This window comes from Poecilia reticulata, linkage group LG6 (genome assembly GCF_000633615.1).
Source record: "Poecilia reticulata strain Guanapo linkage group LG6, Guppy_female_1.0+MT, whole genome shotgun sequence".
NCBI lineage: Eukaryota > Metazoa > Chordata > Actinopteri > Cyprinodontiformes > Poeciliidae > Poecilia > Poecilia reticulata.
In genome coordinates this window covers 2,126,260-2,148,422 of record NC_024336.1, presented here as the reverse complement: position 1 = coordinate 2,148,422, position 22,163 = coordinate 2,126,260, and the positions used below count along the sequence as shown (strand labels likewise).

The 22,163-nt window shown below is 40.2% G+C and overlaps 1 protein-coding gene across 5 annotated transcripts in view; it reads right to left on the bottom strand.

Annotated features, from left to right (window-relative positions):
• Positions 1 to 22,163, bottom strand: part of mgat4c (mgat4 family member C) — a 138,043-nt gene that overhangs the window by 19,693 nt on the left and 96,187 nt on the right. The window contains exon 3 of one of the 5 annotated variants that reach the window (XM_008410878.2): positions 2,227 to 2,321. The exons of the other annotated variants lie outside the window; for them this stretch is intronic. The gene's annotated coding sequence lies outside the window, so the exon portion shown is untranslated. The remainder of the gene's footprint in view (positions 1 to 2,226; positions 2,322 to 22,163) is intronic. 5 annotated transcript variants of the gene reach the window in all.

Genomic DNA, 22,163 nt, shown 5'->3' with positions numbered 1-22,163 from the left:
GGACGGACGGACGGACGGACGGACGGACGGACGGACGGATGGATGGATGGATGGATGGATGGAAAGCAACTCTTGATCCCGCAGGAGGAGAAGATATTTTGGACAGATTCGTGTTCCTTGCGTGGGAACAGTTTGGTGTTGGCTCGTTTGACATGCACCGATCCACAATGACGTGGACGAGTGAGTTTTGTATTGAGGAATTCCCATTGGCCCACACAGAAACCTGACCTCAAACACACAGAACACATGGAATAGATGTAAGGGAACTTCTCGTCCAACATCAGTGTCTGACCTCAAAAATGCTCTCTAAGAATAATTGTCTATTAACACAGTGTGCAAACAATGCTAACTCAAAAATAAAGTCTCACCTCAGGTTCATGTGTGTAAATGGTAGCATTGCTAACTACTGCTATGAATATATTTTAACTTCTTTCCCGCTGGTGTTGCCAACAGTCCAGTTTCTTACAGTATAAACATTAATTACATATTTCTCTACATATCAGTCCAAAAGTCTTCACTAATTGCCAGCCTCTTTTTGAGTCACTTGCTTTAGAAAGTGTAGGAGTAGTTTACTGGTCTAATCAGACGGAGCTTAACGAGGCAGTGAACCAACTGTAAGACAGTTTCATTAACAAGCGTTTAACAGTGAAATTTATGTTCCGGGCTGAAATAATGACGATGATTTTCACCAATTTCTCTCTCATTAGATTCCAGAATTCAATGCGCTGATCCTTGTCTTGTATGAATTCAGACATCTCATGTGAATACCTTTCTGCTTCGGCAACAAGAGAAGAACTTCATTTTGTTTTATCTACTGATCTGGTAGAACAAATGTACAGCTGAAACCAAATATCTACGTACAGTGAATAAAAAGACACAAACGGGTGCTGTGGTGGCGCAGGAATTAAGCACAACCCCCTTAGTCATCAAAGTGGCCGTCGCAGGTTCGAATCCCGGTCTAGTGACCTTTGCTGCTTGTCTACCCGCTCTCTTATTACTTAGTTTCCTGTCTGAGCAAAAAAAGAAACACGTTTTATATCCTCACTGTTTGAAATCAAATTAAACCAAACTTTTCTTGCTCTAGTTTAGTTAGATTGACCAAAATTATCCCTCAATGCCACAAAACTCGGTGAGAGCATTTTTCTAATAAATTTTATTCCAACTTTTGTTGAATTCAAGGAAAGTGGAAAGAAACCTGAAAAGTTGGACCCAAGTCATACATTTTAAAAAGACAAGTTATCCCTGATATCGACTAAGGAACATTAAAGAAAAAAAAACTTGAGAAAAAAAAATTTCTAACCAAGTTTTCTGACATTTAGCAAATAGAAATAACTTTGGTAATTCTAACTAAGCCAAAACAAAGAAGTTAGGTTTGATTTCGGACAGAGAGAGAAAAAAAAATGTTTTTGTCGTTTTACATGTAGATACATTCATATATTTTATGGGTTCTAATGATTTACAGTAAACTCTGCTGTGGGATCATGTTTCAGCACAGAGCTCAACACTGACACAGCGCGTCCTTTCTGAGCGGAAAGCCGAAGGGACTCCTCTGTCTTAGTAACAGAAGTTCAGTTTTTATTTATTTTTTATTTTTTTGCAATTACTCTCGAGGTGGATCTGCTGCTGTCAGTTTGAGATGCTGACAAAGGATGCCCTTTGCCTTTGAAGTGCTTCATCTTGCCTCAGGTAAAAGAGTCCATAACTTGGCAAAAAAAAAAAAAAGAAAAAAAAAAGGGAAAAACTTTTTGTTTAGTTCTCCGCCTCAGGCAGGCTTTCAAACCGAGCGAGCGTCTCTGATGTCAAAATATACACATTACACATCCAAAATACCACGTCAAAGGGAGAAAAGAGGAGGCAGAAACATCCCCGCTCATCTCATCAAAGTACGAGCCCTTCACTCTATCAGGAGAGTGTGTTGCACATTTCCTCCTACCTTTTGAGAAAGCAAATCAGAATCCACTAAAAGCTTGTTCGCCTGCATTATTAATGCGCTCGGAGTGAAAGAAGTAGCCAGGAGTTACGCCTTGAATCCAAATCTTTACCCGACGACGTGGGGAAACAAGACGTCTCTATGAACATCCCGTGGATCAATAACCCTTTAAATGTGGAATATTTGATGTTCCGTTAGCGTGATTTCATGCCGACTGATTTTAAAGGATCAAGCGCACACGCCGCCGTGTGTTTCCCAGAGGTCGGAGGTCGGCGCGGTGTTTCGGGCGTTCTCACCTCCACGCCGGGTTTTGTTGTCAATCCGCGTTAAGTCGGACGCGTTGGCGACGGCTCCACCTTTTGGCTCGTTTTCTGAGCAATTTCCAAGCTTCCTGCAAAAAAATGAATATGCATTGGCTCTGCGGCGAACCCATTTGCGAGACAGAATGATAATGAAGAGAAAGTGCTTTCAAAAAACCCCCCCAAAAAACCCCCCCAATTAATCTCATGTGAAACGGCAGCTCAATGCCTGTAATGAGATGCCGTTTTAATAAGCCGGTGTGTACTACAACAAAGCCGTTTGGTAAACATTATTGTTGATTTGTTTGATGACAAAAAGGCGACAGAGTGAACTGGATTCCCTGGAAGCAAAAACATTTATCGGTGCTTGATGTAAAGGAAATGTGCAATGTAAGTCCTGATATGTTTGTACTCTATTCATCTAATTTATTTATTTTACCCATGATGCTTTGCGTTAAAATTTGCTTTACAACTCCCAGACCACCAGCCGTACTTGTAAATGTACGTTCTCGCACAGAGCAATAGAAGAAGAAGAAAAAAACATTGCGGCAATATCAACTTTTTCCTAAATTGAATAGTGTTACCATGGTTACGCCCTCAACTTTCACAGACCCGAATGGTCAATTCTATGAGCAGCAAATATTTAGTCAACTCCACTCTTACGAATGAGAGATGAAGGTAAAAATATCATTTAATTTGATAAAATAAGCCTTTAAATTATTGAGAATATTTAGGTTGCATCGTCACGTTGTGGCATTTCCATTAACCATAGAATTTGCCGTTCCAACATGTTGAATCCATAACTCTAATGTAAAATTTCCCCAAAACGCAGCATATGTAGCAACTCACAAGTAGGCAGAGCTTGTCGCTCCAATGCCTGAATAACACACCAACATCTTCTCTGATTGGCTGATAGATGAGCGCTAGCGCCATGGATGAATTATGAATTTATAATATACATATGTATATATGTAAGTGTTTACATTATGAATGTTAATGGGTGATAAATTGTCACAGTAATTACTGTGATAAACAACAACATTGTTTTGAGATAATTTTCATTAATATATTAGTAACGGCATGATAATGCCAGTTTGTTCTCACAAAACTTTAATTTAGTGATGAACGCTCAACACTGGAACTGGAAGACATTTTAAATATCCAAAATAAAACTAAACCAGCAAAATGGATTATGAAGTCTGTGTAAACAAAATATGAATAATCGGAATGGAAATTGACATGCTGTTTATAATTTATCATGCTATCAGCTGATTAATTGCTTTTTGCAACAGGCTTAGTCTTAACATTTCTTGATTTTTAAAAGTGTTTCTGGATATTATGTTGAACTTTTGAGATGTCCCTTTGAGACGCTTTAGACCTTAATCACAAACAAATTCTTCTTCTTTTTGTTGTTGTTGTTGTTTATTTCCCAGACAGAAGGGCAAACCAGACACGCAAAACTGTTCCTGCTGCAGTTTAAATAATTTAGTTAAAAGGAAAGAGAAGCTAATTTCTGCACAGTTATTGCATATTTCCCAATATTTTGTTTACCAGAAGCTGAGATTAAATCACTTTAATATCAAACAGCTTCTTTGAAGTCGACCTCAACTTTTGGGCAGAATCAGGTATACGCAATAACCACTGACTCACCGAAATCAAGTTCATCTCTGTAAAGGAGAGCTCTTCCAAAACAGACAAAGATTTAGATGGAAGATCTTTACGGGAGTCTCATAGACAGCGCAGCGCATCACACTCACGAGCTAATTTCCCTTTTCCCTTTTTTTATTGCACCATGAAACCAAACTTTGCTCGCCTGAGCCAAACGCGGAGACAGAATGCCGCCGAGTTACCAGAGAGCCGGGCTGAGTGGAGAGCAAGCGAACGCTGTTGAGACACGGATCAAACCTGAGCGCTAATTGCCGCCTTGTAAACAACGCGGCTTTTCAGAAGAAAACAAATGTGCTTGTTACGGACCGGGGGCCCGCTGACTGCCTGGATGTGTTTACTTATTCATGGGGCCCGGCTACTTCCTCAAACTCTCCGTCCCGCCAGTTATCCTCTCCCTGCTGTCCGACAAGAAGGGGGGCCGACCCAATTAAATATGCATGCTGACCATCCAGTGGAGATTAAAGTTCTCCAAGCTTTGTGCTTCCCTCGTTAAATATTGACGAGCTCGGCTCTCTCTCTCCGTGTGGCCCGAGCATGTGTGTGGCTGTGTGGAGGTGTTGCATCCTGACCCAACACCCAGAAAGAAGAGAGGGAGAGAAACGGAGAAAGAATGGGGAGTATATATATATATATATATATATATATATATATATATATATATATATATAGTTGTTATAATATACATTTTATAACAACTGGAGGTACCATAGTTACTTGATTGTGCTACAAATGCCATAATGTGGCTGGAAAACTCATAATACTGCCCCTTTAAAGCAGATCGACTGAGAAGTTCAATCAGATGCAGAGGGTAAAAACAACCAAAACAGGGTCAAAATTGCAATTTCAACCCAAGATGGCCGACTTTCTGTTTGTTGTAGGGAATTGGTGCTTGAGAGTTTTGTGTAGGTTCTGTTAAGTTCTACCAAATTTCATGATTTTATGAAAAAGTCAGCTAAACAAGGAGAATGTTTTGAAAATTTCCAGGGGGCGCTGTGGAGCTATCCGTGAAACCCTGGGAATACTTAAACTTCCAGCACGATTCATGGAAATCTTGGTGAGCTTTTATGAATGTTTAGGCATCCAAAATGCATCTTCAGATGTGTGATCTTCCATTATTACATCCAGATTCTGATGTTGGTTTCAGACTGGAGAGGACTCTAAATAAATTGGACTGATGAATAAACAAGAACAATCGAAGACCTCTGTCTTTTAGAATTACAGGTTTACAGCATTTTGTTCCTAATTTTCCTAGAACAGTGTAAACGGACATTCAGAGATTCAGTCAAAACTCTGTTCTGAATCTGACTGCTGAATCTTCAATATTTCAAAGACTGGCTATAAAAGTGATGGTCAGGAGAAAGTCCTCCTCCAACAATATCTGTGATTTTTTAAACATTTTCTTTATTATTTCTTATTCTCCTTGGATCTAGTTAACATGGCTTCAAACTCTTCCTCATGCTGGTGCAATAAACAAGTGAAGATGGCTTAGAAAGAAAAAGACAGCATCCTGTTGTCTGGGCCTTGGCACTTTTAGTTTAAAGCAGTCCTCAGAAAGATGAAATAAACATGGCACCCTCTCCCAGAGAACCGCGTTTGTTTTCACTGCGTTTGTTCGTAACCCTCCGTAACCTCCTGTTTTATCTATCAAAGGCAGACTGATCCTGAGTGAATGCTTTAATCCAAAATTATACAGCTGGACTTGTTTGGTCCAGACAACAGACCTAAGAACTCTTGTACTTCTCATTCAGTCTGTTCTGAAGATCAAAACCTCCGGTAAGAAGCTGCGTTTCCATTAGAAACCTTTTCCTATATTCTGCTAATGTTAAAAAAATAAAATAAACCAGAATTAAACAATTGCAGTGTTTCTATTAAATAAGAAATTAAATCAGTGTAACACGTGAATAAGCTTGTTGCTCCAATAAGTCACTAAAAATCATTGTAGAGACAAATGTAAACAGTTACATAATACATATTCATGTTTCAGCCGTGGCGTTAGCGCTCGTCATTGATCAGCCAATCAGAGGAGACGTCGGCATCTTACTCAGGCAATGGAGAAACAAGCCTCTTATAACTGGGAGCGGATATGTATGCAGCATTTTGGGGACATTTTTACTAGCTACAGATTCAACATGTAGAATGACATAAAACTTATGACTTTTCCATACGACTTTTTTCTATATATATTTGATACATATAGAATTTTTATAATAACTCAAGGTAACATAGTTACTTAATTGTGCTATCAATCAAGTAACTGCACAATGCACAAAACAGTGTCTGGTGAAAACAATCCACAGTCCAAAAACAATCCATTGTCTTCCTACCACTTCCTGTTGTCTTCTTTGTCGTCTTCGGCAGCGGTAACATCCTGCTGATCACACGACTGTGATATGAAAAAAGTGTTTGGATTCAGCTGAAAAACCACCTCATCCTAGCGCCAAAAATATACTTTTATCCAAAATCTAGAGTTTTTTTTTAAGTTTCCGCTTTTCCTTTAAACAAATGTATTTTTGTCATTTTTAACTTGCACCACTCTGTGGTTAATGGAAACACATCTAGAGACTCCAACAGATGTAAGGTGACAGTCGCATGGCCTCCACTAACTAAGTGAGCAGCAAACTTCGCTCAAGATGGTAGGTAGATGTGCACAGACGAGCTAACGACAGCAAAAGCCAGAAAAAGTTCCGTTTTTGTCACGGTTGTCACAATCACCTCCAATGTGTTGGTTTCATTCGCCCTTCGCTGTTGTTCGGTGCTACCTGTACGTCGAGACCATTATGTGACCCAAACATACGAAACATAGAACAACAGGGCAAAACTAGTCATTCGGACTACGCTAATAATTCTAATAACTCTAATAATTCCTCACCATGCGTCTTCCTGAAGTAAAATGCTGATGAGTCAGCTGGAGGGAATATAATGTTTAAACTTTAGCACTGTTAGATGAAAACCTGCATGCTCTAAGATATAAAGTTCCATCTCTTTAGCATTAAATCATCTCCAATGCTTTAGCTCTGGCTTTTGAAAAAATACTAAGCCTAATTCCTCAGCGTATCTGAATAATTCATGGCATTTAATACACTTAATGTAAAAAAAAAAACAAACATGGCCTTGTCTAACCTCATCTGGCAAAAATTATTTTAAAACTAATCAATTAGGTTTTTGTGAGCGTTCAAAAGGGGATCGTTGAAGAGTGTTTCAACCTGAACAACCCCAGACTCTGATTCAAGGACATGACCAAAACAAATAACATTCCATAAGTGCAACTGATTCAGATGTGTCACCACTAAGCTGTAGTCTGGAAAAAGAGCCAAACTGTCATAAAGTGGACAAGTCAAATGTCTCCTGGAGAAAAACTCAACAGCCAGGCAAGATGAAGACTGGCCCCAGGGGCCACAATGACAGGAAGTGTCTTTTTGGGGAGTCAAAATGAGGGCTCTCAATAAAAATAATGAAAACACTGTACTAACAGAATCAATTCAACGCAGGGCATTCTGGGTAAATCCAACCAAAACAAAAGCATGAGTCTGGAGACATTGTTTGTGTATTTTACCAAAGACAAGAGAGAAATCCTACAACCGCTACATTCTGACGTTCCATTTTTGTTTACATTTTGTGAAGAAGGAAGTTGTGCTCTTTGTCTTCTTCTGAGGTTTTTGTGTCCTTTCCTTCAGTGGTTCCTGGTGCAGCGCCACCACAGGCAAGGAGGGGAACAGGTTTTTAAATTAGTTTGGATCGTTTGATATGGTCCAGTGTGAAAGCAAACTGCAGCAGCTGAAAATGTAACCAATGTTTCAATTTTGGTTCCCAATCAAACCGAGTCAACCGGACTATCAGATGTAAAAAAATAAATAAATAAATAAATAAATAATGCTCTTAGTGTTCCTAGGATATGAGCTTCGCTTCAACTTTAATGTTAAAAAGCTTTTTTGCGTGAATTTTCATTCTGATATCTACAGAAGTGATAATTTAGCTCTGGTCCTCTGCCACCACCGCCATGTATTTATATTTAATTTCAAAGCTTCACAGTCCAGCTAATAAGCCATCAAAGGAAGTCTATAAATATCCCATAAGCCTCTTTATTTCTGCTCTATTCTTGACTTAACAGAAATATGACAAATGATAGTCAAATCTCTGTGGAACTGCTTTAAGCAGCTCCTACTCTGTCATTATTCTTCAACCTCTGTAAAATTCCTCAGCTGCCTCTAAAACTAGTTTAACCAACGCCTTGATGTTACAAACCTGATCTAAAATTACAGAGTTTTCAAAACCATTCAACCACATGGTGCAACTAACTTCTATGTGTTTTATTAAACTCCATGCAATGGATCAACACACTAGTGTATAATTATGAAGTTGAAGGAAAATGATAGACAGTTTAGAATATTTTGTATGCAGAAATCCTGAAAAGTGCAACATGGATTTATTTGTACACAGTGAAACTAAGTGCTCACAGAAGTCCACCTGTGTGTAATTTAATGTGATGCATTCTGGGTACAGAATAAACATCATTTGCTGCACCGAATCACAGGTAGAGAGGAAATGCTTCGTAAGCAGTCTTTACCCACTTCACAATAAGAGCATGAATATAAATGTCTGACTACTTGACGAATTCTTAACAGTCGACAACAAAAACTTCAACTCAGACGTCAGACTTTATTCAACTGAAATTTCATAATGTAGCCTAGCAAATTAGCTCTTTAGAATTTCTCTGGAAAAATGATGTGCTAAATATTTTCAAAGATAGCTAAAGCGCTAAATGGAAAATTAGCTCAACTGCGGCGTAGTGAAAGTATGCCCACCAGAATTTATCTGTAAAATGAATTTAGGGGAAGCTTAGTGCACTAAATGTTTATTCAAGTTAGCTATTAGCACATTAGCAGAAGTTAGCAAATGGAGGTTAGCTTTCCACCACACTGTGTTTTGCGGGTAGTTTCTGTCTAATGTTACCAGAGCTTCTTCCATGAAATATTCAGCGTCCTCATCATGACTTTTTACTCTTCATCAGCCAGATTTGTGGAGTACGTCACTAAACATTGAACTGCTGAAAGATTCTTCACCTGAGTCATGGATCTCTGGAGCTCCTCCACTGTTGCTAGGCCTCTTGGCTGCTTTAGTTTAGATGGATGGCAACATGTTAGCATGTTTGCCACACTCTTCCTTTTTATTCAGCCAAGTAAATTAGCACTTTAGAATTTACCCAGAAGTGTTTATTCAGGAGAAGCTAACTACTCTAAATRTTTCCAAAGTTAGCAAAATCACTGAAGGGCTAAGCAAAACTATGGCTCCACTACTAGTGCTTTAGTGGATTTATATGGACTTCATAAAAAAAGCAAGAAAAAGAAAGCTATAGCTTGAAAAATCCTCACAAAAATGAAATGCTTAGATTTCAAGAAATTCTTTGGGAAACATGACGGTTAAAGTCAAATCCAGAATTAATCTGTGGCAAGGTAAGACTTCTGTTCCAGTACATCTGTTCCCAGACAATGTCATCAGTACACTAATGTATTTTTTATACTGAACACTTAATTTTTCATAGTTGCCGCTGTAGGAGACAGCCTCCTAAATACTATATGAAACATTTTAACCTATTTGATGACTATTATGAATACGAAGCTATAATTGCAGCGGCTCTCAGTGTGCCGCTGAGAGCCGCTTTTTTCCCAAAGGGGGAAAAAAGAACAATGAAAAACAGGTGAAGAAACAACTCAAAAACAGTCAAATACTTTTTTTCTTCCTTTTGTTTCCTTGTTGGTTTCATCTTCGCACACCCGTTGCCATGGCAACTGTCTGACAACAGCTCTGCTAGCCGACAGAGCAGAGATTACGTTCAAGCGAATATCAGGAACCTTAACACCAAAAAAACACGGCAACATTTCCCACACATTCAGTGCTTTACAGTTTTATAAAGATTAATGTTTATTTTTGTTATTATTAAAAACCTATTGGGCTGGACACGAGCAGTGGTTGTTTAATTTGTGACCATTCATCATAAATCGGCACCCCTGAATGTCACTAAGCTTATAAGCTTAAGTTATCCAATTCGTAGGCCTACTTGTATATAAATATATATATAATTTTTTTACAAAACGCAGTGCTGCTAAATGTGTCAGATGTGCCATTGAAGGTCCATTCACATGTACTCCCCCTGGAGTTGTGCCATGGCCCTCGTTTTCACACCTTGTTTTATTCTCAGTGCAAAATGGCCGCCGTCTGTTGGGGAAGAGCTGAGCCCTGGCCTGTTAAAGACGCCATTTGTTGACTGTGTGATGAATTCTGCTGTTTCACAGAGACACTACAGCCCAGTCTATGACACATGTGAGACTTAGGAGAAGCTCCTGTTTGTTTACACTGACATTTTTCACCAATTTAGCAACAAACATTTGAGGAAAAAAAATGTATGCAAAGTAGAAGAAATCAGGAAAATGTCTAGTGATAACAATGTGCAACATGTTAAACTGGTAGTTCCAGCAGCCTGGGCTGAGCTTAAATGAGGTTTTATCTTTTACGTTTTATTTTGGGGTGTGGGAAGGTATGTCATTATTATGCCCCACTTATCAAACTGGGACAGTGTATCTTCCTGACACGGTATGGTCACCACTCGCATGAAATCATAAAGCAGAAAATCACAATCCATCTGACATTTCTCACAGGGGAAATAGCAGCAATAACTCCTGACTGAGTTGGCATTTGGAAGTTGGACGTTTGTGCCTCGGGGACAAGACAAGAAGTTGTGGGATGAGTGTGGTGAGGGAGCAACAAACAAGTTTTTTTTTTCCTCTCCTCCTTTTCCTGTGGAGAGAGGATCCGCTTTATCGGTCACAGCTGTCGGGAGACTGGCCCTGTTGGGCACAGACGTTTGGTGAAATCCCCGCATTTCTCTCCACACACTCCGTAGCGGGAAGCCTCTCGGAATAGAAGGCAATAATATGCATGGTGGGGTCTTCTTGGAGGAACTGTACGACACCATATGGGGGAAGCAGCCGGCGCAATATTGAAACTCCAAGTTAGACGTAGTTATCTGATGCTGCTGATAGCAAATGTTGCTCAGCCGAACCCAGAAACGGGGAATTCTTTCAGTGTCTTTGCTCAGTGTAGAATATCACTCTACAGCTTTAAAGCCGCAGAATGTAACTTTTACAAAAATATGTCCCCCCCACCCCCGCCCCCCCACATTTATTAAAACTGTCTCTGTGTCGTGACAGCATGGTATGAGATGAGTAATCTGTGGAACAGAAAATTCAAGCTGATCCATCTCCTCCCAAAGCTAGTATTGCAATTTGCAAAAATATACCTGGTCAAAAACAACCAATCAAATCCAGGGGGAGGGGCTTAAAGCTGTCAATCAACCCTGTGCATGCTCCTTAATGCATAATGGTGGAAAAACAACTTACTGTTAGAGAAAAACTGTTTATCTGCTGTTGTCAATGGCTACGCTAACTAGCCTTAGCATTTATGACATGCTGTGTTGTGGGGATCCAGCGGTAGCATAGCAAAGAGCAAGCAGGAGAGGGTGAGCATGAGCCTGATTGACAGCGCTAAGACCCTCCTCCTCGTTCTGATTGGTTGTTTCTGACTGAGTGGTGTAATTCTGCAGTTGGTACTAGGAGAAAGTTGAAGAACTACATTTTCTTTTTCGCAGATTATCTTGGCAATTTCTCAATAGCTGAGGGTCCAGACCCTCTGGACGAACCAAAGCATAGAACAAGGCTGTGGTTTTTACCAGGCTTGGTCAGATCTAAAGTTTTCACTGTAATTTGAATTAAATACATGTTCCAACTGGTAAGAGTCCCCTAACACTTTGGTAAGTGAATTATTTAGTCATGTTGGCTTCTTGAAATCAGATTAATGTCCATGGATGGACATTGATAGAACCAGACCTGCTCCCTTTCCACTCTAATCTGTACTTCCAGTAAATTACTATGAACATCACACTGTGAGCAAAACTACATTTAAATGAACCTCAGATCCAAAAAAAAACAGACTACATTTCTTTCTGGGTAATACGTATGTATTAAAGTCTTGTCAAATCCAAGTCAGACAGTTTAATTAGATGCTAAGCTTCCTCCTGGAAGTGAGAAGCACAGCAACGATCCAATCAGGAGGACAGCTGGCTGGTTAATAAGGCCCGTCACGTCTCAGCTCCCTTATCTCTCAGTAATGCCACTCAACGCCGAAGCAGGCTGGCAACCAACTGGTTCCAATTGATTTTGAGAGCATCAAAAACAAACCACCGTTATGAGGGGAAACACTCACCCAGATGAAGTGCAAAGATGGCTGAGAGGTGGCTTTCAACCAGCCCACATGGTTTAAACTGTCAGCGTCGCTTTGACACACTAACCGCTGACATTTAGCAAAGACAGCAGCGTGACCTATAGGGCTCCATTCAAAGGAGAAAGGTCAAAATTTGGGTTTGTTTTTTTTTCTCCAAACTTAGAAGATAAAACACTGAAGGCTATTTGTTATATGATAACACTCGTTGATCAGACGGGATTTTCCTCCTTTTTATCTTCCCGATGTGACTCTAGGGCAACCTGAGATGAAGAGAAACTGTCTCTATAACTACTCTTTTCTCTTTAACATTAGACGCCAGGCTTTGACAAGAACCTGACTTTTACATACCGTTTTGTCCACAAAGCGTCTATTTCAGCCCTTAAAATAAAATAAAAAAACTGCTGTTGGTACCTTGAACTGTGCCCTTGGCTCAATCCTCCATGAATAAACCATGCGGCACTATCGCAGCAAGGGAGTCAGCATCTCCCGCTCATCGGTACACAAGGTCTGATGCGCTGTCTGTAGAGCCAATGTCCCAGCATTGACTGGCGGTTGTAATTCTCTTAAGAGATTGGAGCTGACAATCTTCGGCGTGCCAACCGCAAAATCCTGTTTATCTGTCAAGGCAAGCCACAGTAGTCCACTCTCTCTCTCTCTCTCTCTCTCTCTCTCTCTCTGCAAACTCTCTCTCCAGACAAAGTCTTAGACAGCATGAAGATGGAAACTCAGAGCCGATAGTAGAACTGGACGCATCAATTCACTCTATGAACACCAGATGGCTTAGATGGTGGAGGTTTACTCTGGACCGCATTCACATTTTATTTTGATACTTAAACTGCTGCCACGAACTGGATTTAGTTTACAAATGTGCGTTAGACTGTCGATATTCCGCTAATGTCAAAAAGAGCAAAATTTTATTTGCGGTTTTTCCATTACGTAAGAAATGTGATCAAAATCACACGAGTGAGATTGTTTACGCGACAAGTCAGTAAACCGCAGCACACTTAGATATGCTCCAGACAAGGGAAATCAGCCAGTGACCGGAAATGACCAATTTGTTAGCTTGACTTGCCAGACACTTACAAATCCAATCTACTTTCGGTCAGTGATCGCACTATGACTAACTGCTAACAGTTGGCACCAACAGTAACTCTCCTTGGTGTGGAAGGTGTAAATAAATGAAGACTTTTAAAGTTAGCCGTTTTGAGTCTCAGTAAGATGTTTAAAATAAAGTCAGACAAAGCACAGCAGTGGTGAGAGAGGCTTTGTAAGAGGAAACTGCTGTTTATGGATTGAGTATTAGAAAAGGTGTCATTTCCTTCATTTATTGTTGCAAATCATGCTGAACAAAGAAAGAAACTTAGTTGAACAGATATCAGAGCAGATGTTCTCTGTTCCAGGTGCTATGCTGTTCCCGCCACAGAATGACAGATATGTTTAATTAGCACATTCCCCCAACCTCACAATCTCAATTAGGTTTTAATTAATAATTTGCAGAGATTTTAAAGTGTTAACATTTTTAGCTCAATTGGACAAAGCGATGGCACAGGGCGTCGCAAGATGGAGTCCCGGCCCGTTGACCTTTTGCCATATGTCTCCCACCTCTTGAGTAAAACGTTTCATCCCATTTCCATTTGCTCCATGAAATAATTCCTGACAGAATGTAGCCTCCCAGGACTCAACAGCAAGAGATTTTCAGCTGCATCAAAACACTTCTCTCCATCACAGGTGTCACGTGATCAATCGTCGGATGTTACCACTGGAGAAAAGGACGAAGAAGACGACAGGAAGTAGAAGGAGGATGATGTTTTTTTTTTGCTTTGTTTTGTTTTTCCAGACAATGTGGAGCTGCCTCCACCAGAGCAAACACTGCATCGCACAATTAATAAAAAAAATGTGTCATTCCAACATGTTGAATCCATAACTCTTCTGTAAAATCAACTACAAGTCTCGTAAAACACTGCATACAAAGCTGCTCCCAAGTGGGCGGGGCTTGTCACTCCAATGCCTAACTGATAGATGACAAGCGCTGGCACTACAGCTGAATTATGAATATATCTTATGTGACTGTTTATATCTGTCACTGCCATGATTTTTAATGACTTATGGCGTTAATAAGCTTATTCACGGGAGATTTTAATTCCATTTTCTATTTAATGGAAACGCCACAATAGCAAAATCATGTTTTTTAACGTTAGTAAAATAAAGACACAGACTTGCGCCTGTTTGCAATGGAAATGCAGCCAGTGTCACAGTTATATATTATTACCTTTTCTTATAATTTTATTGGTACTAAAAATGATAAGAAGTCAGCAGGAACCACACGAAGGCGTCAGACCACTACAGTGTCGAGTGTTTCTGGTTTAACAGCTTACACACACTTGTTGTTGTAAGATGGACTCAAGACAGAGGGATTACAAAGCACAAGACATTGCCAGAGCGGACAAATGTGGAACTGCGAGAAAGATGGCAGCTGGGCCTGCTTTGGCGAGCGAGAAGGGAGTGCTGATGGCCCTGCTGGGTGGAGAGGAGTGATGCGAGGCTGAGGTCGGGCAGATGGTGGCCGATAATGAGGGTGTAAAGGTGTGGGGAGGACAGGAGTCGTGCTGTTCTCAGGCTACAGCTCAGCGGCAGAGGCTCCGCGCTCCACTCAGAACGAGTCTGCGAGAAGGCGGTGTGGCAGCTGAGGCGGGGTAGAGAGGGAGGTAGGGAAGAAGGGGAGAGGGTGAGCCCCGTAGCTCGGTGCAACCTTTAACGAGTTCCCCCCCTGTCCTCACCAGATATCTGCACTTCCAAGCACCTACTGGTCTCAAAGTGTTAGGAATATTCTTTATTTCTCCACGATTATATTTGCTAATTTTCTTCTGTCATGAATAGTTCATTAGCATTAATACATAATGAATGTATAACAAATTTTTATGAGAGAGAGCGAACACACTCATTATGCTGCTGGGTCCAGCTCTTGGACAACATGCTCTCACATGCTACAGTTAATAATTTGGGGTAAAATATGGCCAAATGGGTCACGTCTGGGACAAGTAGAGTTGTTTGTTTGGAAGAACTATCATGCAATCACAGTGAGTCTGGTTAAAAATGTAAAACTAAAAAATGTTTTTGTTGGGATGTCTGCTTATGGAGTTTAACATTTTTGAAAGATATCAACGTTTTTAAATAAATATTGTGAGACATTGTGTTTTTTTTAAAGTGTTTCTCATTCCTTTCATCTTTCTGCCTTATTTGGACATGATCATGGTTGATAGGCTCCACTGATTCTTTTCATTAGCAGCTCATATCATCAGCACCGCGTCGGTGGTACACAGGAAATTGTATTCCGAATGGCGTCTCAAACACAATGCATCTCAAAGACGAGGCACCTCCGAGACATGATCCCCAGGGGCGAGCCGCAGATGAACGCCTATTATCGTTATTGATCAACTAGCCGAATCACAGGGTCAGAGTCACCACCTGCTGAGGTTCCTTCATGTAAGATCCAGCTTTGCTTGTCGTGTGTTCTTCACCAGGTACCAAGGTTTATTGAGCTTTTGAAAAAAAAATCTACTGAAATATTCAGATGGTTTTGGTCTAGTCCACATGTAGTTGGGGAAAACTAACAGATTCTTATGCATTTTGGCCCTTCATCCTCGTGAAGACTCTTTTTATTGTTACGAAAAAGGATTATAAAAACGCTGATCAAAGCGGAGAATTGATTAAACTCTGTTTGTGTTTATGTAGCTACATGGGGAAACAGATTTATGGTTACAGGCTGCAATTAATAATGCTGCAATATATCCCCATACGTGGTTAGACATGAAGTTGTTTTGTGTTTTATTAACTTTATATTCTAATATGCTTTTTAAAATGAGTTCAACCTATATATCTGTCCACACAAATGTACGTCGTGTCGCCATGTTTTATTCCTATCAGAAAGTCAGATTGTTTTGAAGCAATATGATTGGCTGACGTAGGTTTTAGCTTTGTGCTACATTGGCCTCTATGAGTCTGGAATGTTTAAAACAACTTGTATGGGTTCATGTGTATGAAAACTTTTCTAAAACCAATCCTGTATGTACACATTTATTTTTTAAATGATGTGGTGGACGTAGTCGTTTTCAAAATCATGGTACTTGTGTCCAAAGCCTTACGAGAAAAAGGACAGAAAACAAGGATTTATCTACTTTTTCAATTAGTCAGTCAACTATCTTTAAAAGTAACATGAAACATTTTTTTTTAAAGATACACAATACAAATTATTTCACAATATTAAAATGTATTTCTATTTTGCTTTTGGATCAAAATGAAATAATGGAGGCAGTAACATTTTGGTGAAGCTTACAAATGATTATTTATTAGCATTAGTATTATTTATGCATTTATCTAGCGTCATATTTTATATTAGCAGACACCTACGGAATTAAATGTAATAAAAAAGTAACTAAGTAAATTAAAAAAGTTCCGCTACATGATGTCTGTGCATTAACACGGGAGGTAGTGTTGTTCAACCAAACATTACCACTAACATTTAGTCAAACAAAGCCCATGTGGCCTAGCAGTTAGCTGACATACAGCTGCTATACTTTTACTTCTTTTTGCAAGAAAGAAAAATATGGCTGTGTGGAAATGTTTCTGGTTGTGAAAGACAGACAATCCCGGTGTGGAATCATATAGAGTAGCTAAGCTAGCTAAGCATGTTTAGACAGCAGCCCGCTGAAGGCTAGCTCTCTGCCTGGCTATGTCTTCACCTGTTAACCAGTTAAAATGGACTTATTGGACTTATTACACAATAAAAAGCTAAATTAGGATTTGAGCATGAAGAACTTGAAACATATTTCTGAGTTTAGCAGGTTTTGATCAATATTTTCTTGATTAAGTCTTCATATTGAAATCTGAAAAGCGAATCAATCAAACTGATAAAATTATCATAACTTGAAATTTAAGCACTGTTGTGCCAGAATGAGTTGAAATTAGCACATTCATGAGTGGAGCTCACATATTTTAGAACTCTGAACTCAACATTGGAGTTTTTAAGTGGACAGCCTGAAGGTAGCACACCTTTCATTTACGGCGCTCTGTTCGGGGGTGAACCAAAGAGTCACACGTTGGCTTTTGGCAGCAAAATTTAGATATTTCACAGAGAAAGAGCAATAGCATTTCATGTCAAGTGTGCAACAGTAGAGATGCAGTTCAGCTTTGTGAGTTCCTCTATTTGCCCATGTGTCTACTCTTGCTTTAAACTGGACTCTGTCGCCTTTGGCTTTGCTTTCTGTGTGAAACCTGAAGGCTTAAACTCCAGCCTCTAAAACTGTCAGTTGACATTCAGGCTTTCTCCAGCTGTCCGATGTTTTATTTCATTACTTTAGGGCAAAAGGAGAAGCTGCAGATAAAAACTCCGACTGCTCTGCAGGTAAGGAACTGAAAGAACAAAACAAATGTACTTAATTTACATGATAAAAGATGTTGTCAGCAAAAGTTTTAAAGCAGAATCAGGATTAAAGAGGAACATTGTGGTGCGTTAACTCCCTCACGAGCACAATTGTATATAGAGACATCTGAATTTATTGCGACTTTAATGGCTGTGAAATGCATAAAGGCTTTTTACTTCAACTTTCAGTAGTTCTCGTTTTCACAGTTACTGTGCGTTCAAGTGCAAAAACAGCAGTAGAAGAGTTAAATGTCATCGATGTTCTAATGCAGACTAAATGGAACACTTTTCTGTAAATTTTTTTTTAAAAAGACACGCACAGATACACACATACATAGTGCATATAAATTTAATATCCCTTTGAGATTAATAACGTATTTTTGAATTGAATTGAATATACATATATAGCTAAGCTATATATACAGCATCATACAGTATATAGCTCAGCTCCGGGAACAGAATTAAAATATGTGAACAAGAGCAACAATTTTGGAAATGCAGTCCTCATAAAATAACATTTTCTTGATATAAGGGTAAGAAATGGATGCTAGGCAATACCATGACCCATGTTATTTGTTAACGACATCATGACATATATTTATTTTTTAATTTTATTTTAGGCAAAATACAATACTTTTATGAGAAGTAGTTCAAGCTGGGGCTGTGAACTATAGTTTGTGAACTATGAACACAAATAATTTCGTTTCAACCTCAGACATTTCCTTGTTTTTCCTAGGAAAGATGTTTTGGTGGAAACTTATCTTCAATGGTTATCGTATGTATTAGCCTTTGTGTACACATACAGTACAGACCAAAAGTCTGGACACCTTTTCATTCAAAGAGTTTTCTTTATTTTCATGACTATGAAAATTGTAGATTCACACTGAAGGCATCAAAACTATGAATTAACACATGYGGAATTATATACTTAACAAAAGTGTGTGAAACAACTGAAAATATGTCTTATATTCTAGGTTCTTCAAAGTAGCCACCTTTTGCTTTGATTACTGCTTCACACACTCTTGGCATTCTCTTGATGAGCTTCAAGAGGTCGTSACCTGAAATGGTCTTCCAACAGTCCTGAAGAAGTTCCCAGAGATGCTTAGCACTTGTTGGTCCTTTTGCCTTCACTCTGCGGTCCAGCTCACCCCAAACCATCTCGATTGGGTTCAGGTCTGGTGACTGTGGAGGTCAGGTCATCTGGCGCAGCATCCCATCACTCTCCTTCTTAGTCAAATAGCCCTTACACAGCCTTGAGGTGTGTTTGGGGTCATTGTCCTGTTGACAAATAAATGATGGTCCAACTAAACGCAAACCGGATGGAATAGCATGACGCTGCAAGATGTTGTGGTAGCCATGCTGGTTCAGTATGCCTTCAATTTTGAATAAATCCCCAACAGTATCACCAGCAAAGAACTCCCACACCATCACACCTCCTCCTCCATGCTTCACGGTGGGAACCAGGCATGTAGAGTCCATCCGTTCACCTTTTCTGCAGTGGTTGGAACCAAAGATCTCAAATTTGGACTCATCAGACCAAAGCACAGATTTCCACTAGTCTAATGTCCATTCCTTGTGTTCTTTAGCCCAAACAAGTCTCTTCTGCTTGTTGCCTGTCCTTAGCAGTGGTTTCCTAGCAGCTATTCTTCCATGATGGCCTGATTCACACAGTCTCCTCTTAACAGTTGTTGCAGAGATGAGTCTGCTGCTAGAACTCTGTGTGGCATTGACCTGGTCTCTAATCTGAGCTGCTGTTAACCTGCGATTTCTGAGGCTGGTGTCTCGGATGAACTTCTCCTCCGCAGCAGAGGTGACTCTTGGTCTTCCTTTCCTGGGGCGGTCCTCATGTGAGCCAGTTTCTTTGTAGCRCTTRATGGTTTTTGCGACTGCACTTGGGGACACTTTCAAAGTTTTCCCAATTTTTCGGACTGACTGACCTTCATTTCTTAAAGTAATGATGGCCACTCGTTTTTCTTTACTTAGCTGCTTTTGTCTTCTATTCAGTAGAACTATCAGCTGTGTGTCCACCTGACTTCTGCACAACACAACTGATGGTCCCAAACCCATTTATAAGGCAAGAAATCCCACTTATTAACCTGACAGGGCATAACCTGTGAAGTGAAAAGCATTTCAGGTGACTAACTCTTGAAACTCATCAAGAGAATGCAGAGTGTGTGCAAAGCAGTAATCACAGCAAAAGGTGGCTACTTTGAAGAAAATAGAATATAAGGTGTATTTTCAGTTGTTTTACACTTTTTTGTTTAGTACATATTTCCACGTGTTAATTCATAGTTTTGATGCCTTCTGTGTGAATCTACAATGTCAATAGTCATGAAAATAAAGGAAACTCATTGTGTCCAAACTTTTTGTCTGTACTGTAGCAATATTTTTTTAATATTTTTTGGTGACTCTATTACGTTTCCATGATGCAAAGCGCTTTGAAATGTTGCTGAAATGCGCTCTACATATAAACTTGGCTTTTTGTCATATTCCTCTTTTCTCATTTCACAAGGGACTCCCCCTGCACCGCAAAAAGATACAGAGGATATAAGACACATCAATCCTGAGCTTTGTTTAGTCCTGCTCTGGGTTTATTGTACAGGAAAGTTTCCCACGTTCTTGATCTCCATCTATGACACTGCAACTGATTCACAGGTATGCTCCTGGGTCCTCTGAGTCAATACCAGCATCAGTTTAAAACCTTTCATTAAGGTAGGTATAACACTTCACTGGCTATCTTATTTTCTCCTTCATCTTGGAGGCCAGAAGCAGGAAATAAAGCACAGGCAAAAGCCTCAACTCCGTACGGGATAAAATCTATTCTCTATTATTGCACTGCTGTTGCTTGAGGGCCGTCAAGCTAAAGGTAATGGCATGGGCTAGTGATAAATTTATGGCCGAGTTGCTCCATGTCCATGAGGGGTGTAACGGGCTGGGAATTGTCCAGGTTGTCGGAGTCGTAGCGAAAATGACAAATGACGCTCCGGTGACCAATCAACGGAGTAGTTTGAGATGCCATTTGAATGACCGAGTGGGCAGCAGTGGCAGCTAACACATTGTATTTACACAATGCCGCGGGAGCAGACAGTAAAGCTGTCAAGCCTCCAGAAATGGTTTCAGGGAAGAGGATGCAGAAAGGTTTGATTTTGGTGGGGGACATGGCGTGAGTTGCCTTGGAAACCAGCCCGCGACAGAATGCCAGTCGTTGGCCAGCGGAACAGCTGGCGAGTGATGAGGCCTAGCCGAGGGCTCCGTGCGGACCATCTGAGGAGCTTGGCTTGCGTCCGGTTTGTTACACCTGCTCTCAGCGGGTTGAACGCCACGACTCCTCCGCCTCAGCCATTCCCATCCATCCGTTTGCCTGCTCCTCATACTGCCAGGCAGAGAGACGTGTCCTGTGCCAGTTAATCAATACTGAGGCTGAAAGTAAGCTGGCGCTACTTCAGCACAGCTAAGCTAATGGGGTGCTAAAATGCCTCCACATTTTCATCTTTTATATGGCATAAGACCATCTATTAAAACAGGGACACGGATCCTCAAGGACCTAACTTTTGTCGTCACCTACTCAATAATGATTGGTTTACCAAAGGTTAATTGCTCAATAGACACTAGACCATTGGAATTTAATTGTGCAGTTAAAAGCCTCAGTTGCAGCCCATTCTTTTGTAATAGCTCATTTGACTTGGAGTGAATGGAAAAACCGTTGGGTCCCTAGATGACTACTAAAGTCGCTAACTGTTGCAAAGAGCCTATTCCGAAATCAGACGCTATGTATCAGTGGTAGTTATTTAAGAACTACCTCCAGTGTCTATAGTCGAGCCTCTCGGAGCACCAACTATCTTTCATTTACTAATTAAGCACTTTTGATGATTTGTTTTCTGCCCCTGCAGCTTTTCATCCCGCATTAGCACCGGAAGATATACACGAGTCAGCAAGATCAGCTGCACATGGGAGACGTCTCTCCCTCAGCAGATAATGGAAGCATTAAAACGCCAACCTGGGACTTCACGAGCACATGCTTTACGCATATTAATTCTTACATCCCCTCAATGCTATCGGTTGCAAAGTAAATGGGAATTATTTCTCTTGACTGGAAGGGAATTAATGCAAATCTACGAGAGAGATTCACTCTAGTGTTTAGCGGCAACTTTTCGGTTTAATAAAAGATAAAACTGTCTTCTTTCAGTGTCCTTCAGTCTGAAAGTTGACTCGGTATTCTTTTCTTCTTAACAAGATTTTGTTGTATAACATCAGAGAGCGACAAAAGACGTATGCTGGTGTTTTTGTACACGTGGAAAACGTACTTCAGACCGTTGGGGAGGTGGCAAGGGAACAGTTTTAAGGTACACGCTGTTGAGAACACATCATAATGGAGGCTTTAATAAATTATAAGGATAGCATCCATTCCCTCTATCAGCTCATTTCCAAGTGGCTGAGGCAGAGCTGTATCAAATGAAGCTGCAGCAGACGTCTCGGGCCTGTTTATCAAACGTCCCCTGGCAGGTCTGCAGGAGCCGCACGTTATCGACTCAACTAAAACATAATTACTTTGTTTATGTGCTTCCTCTGCCCT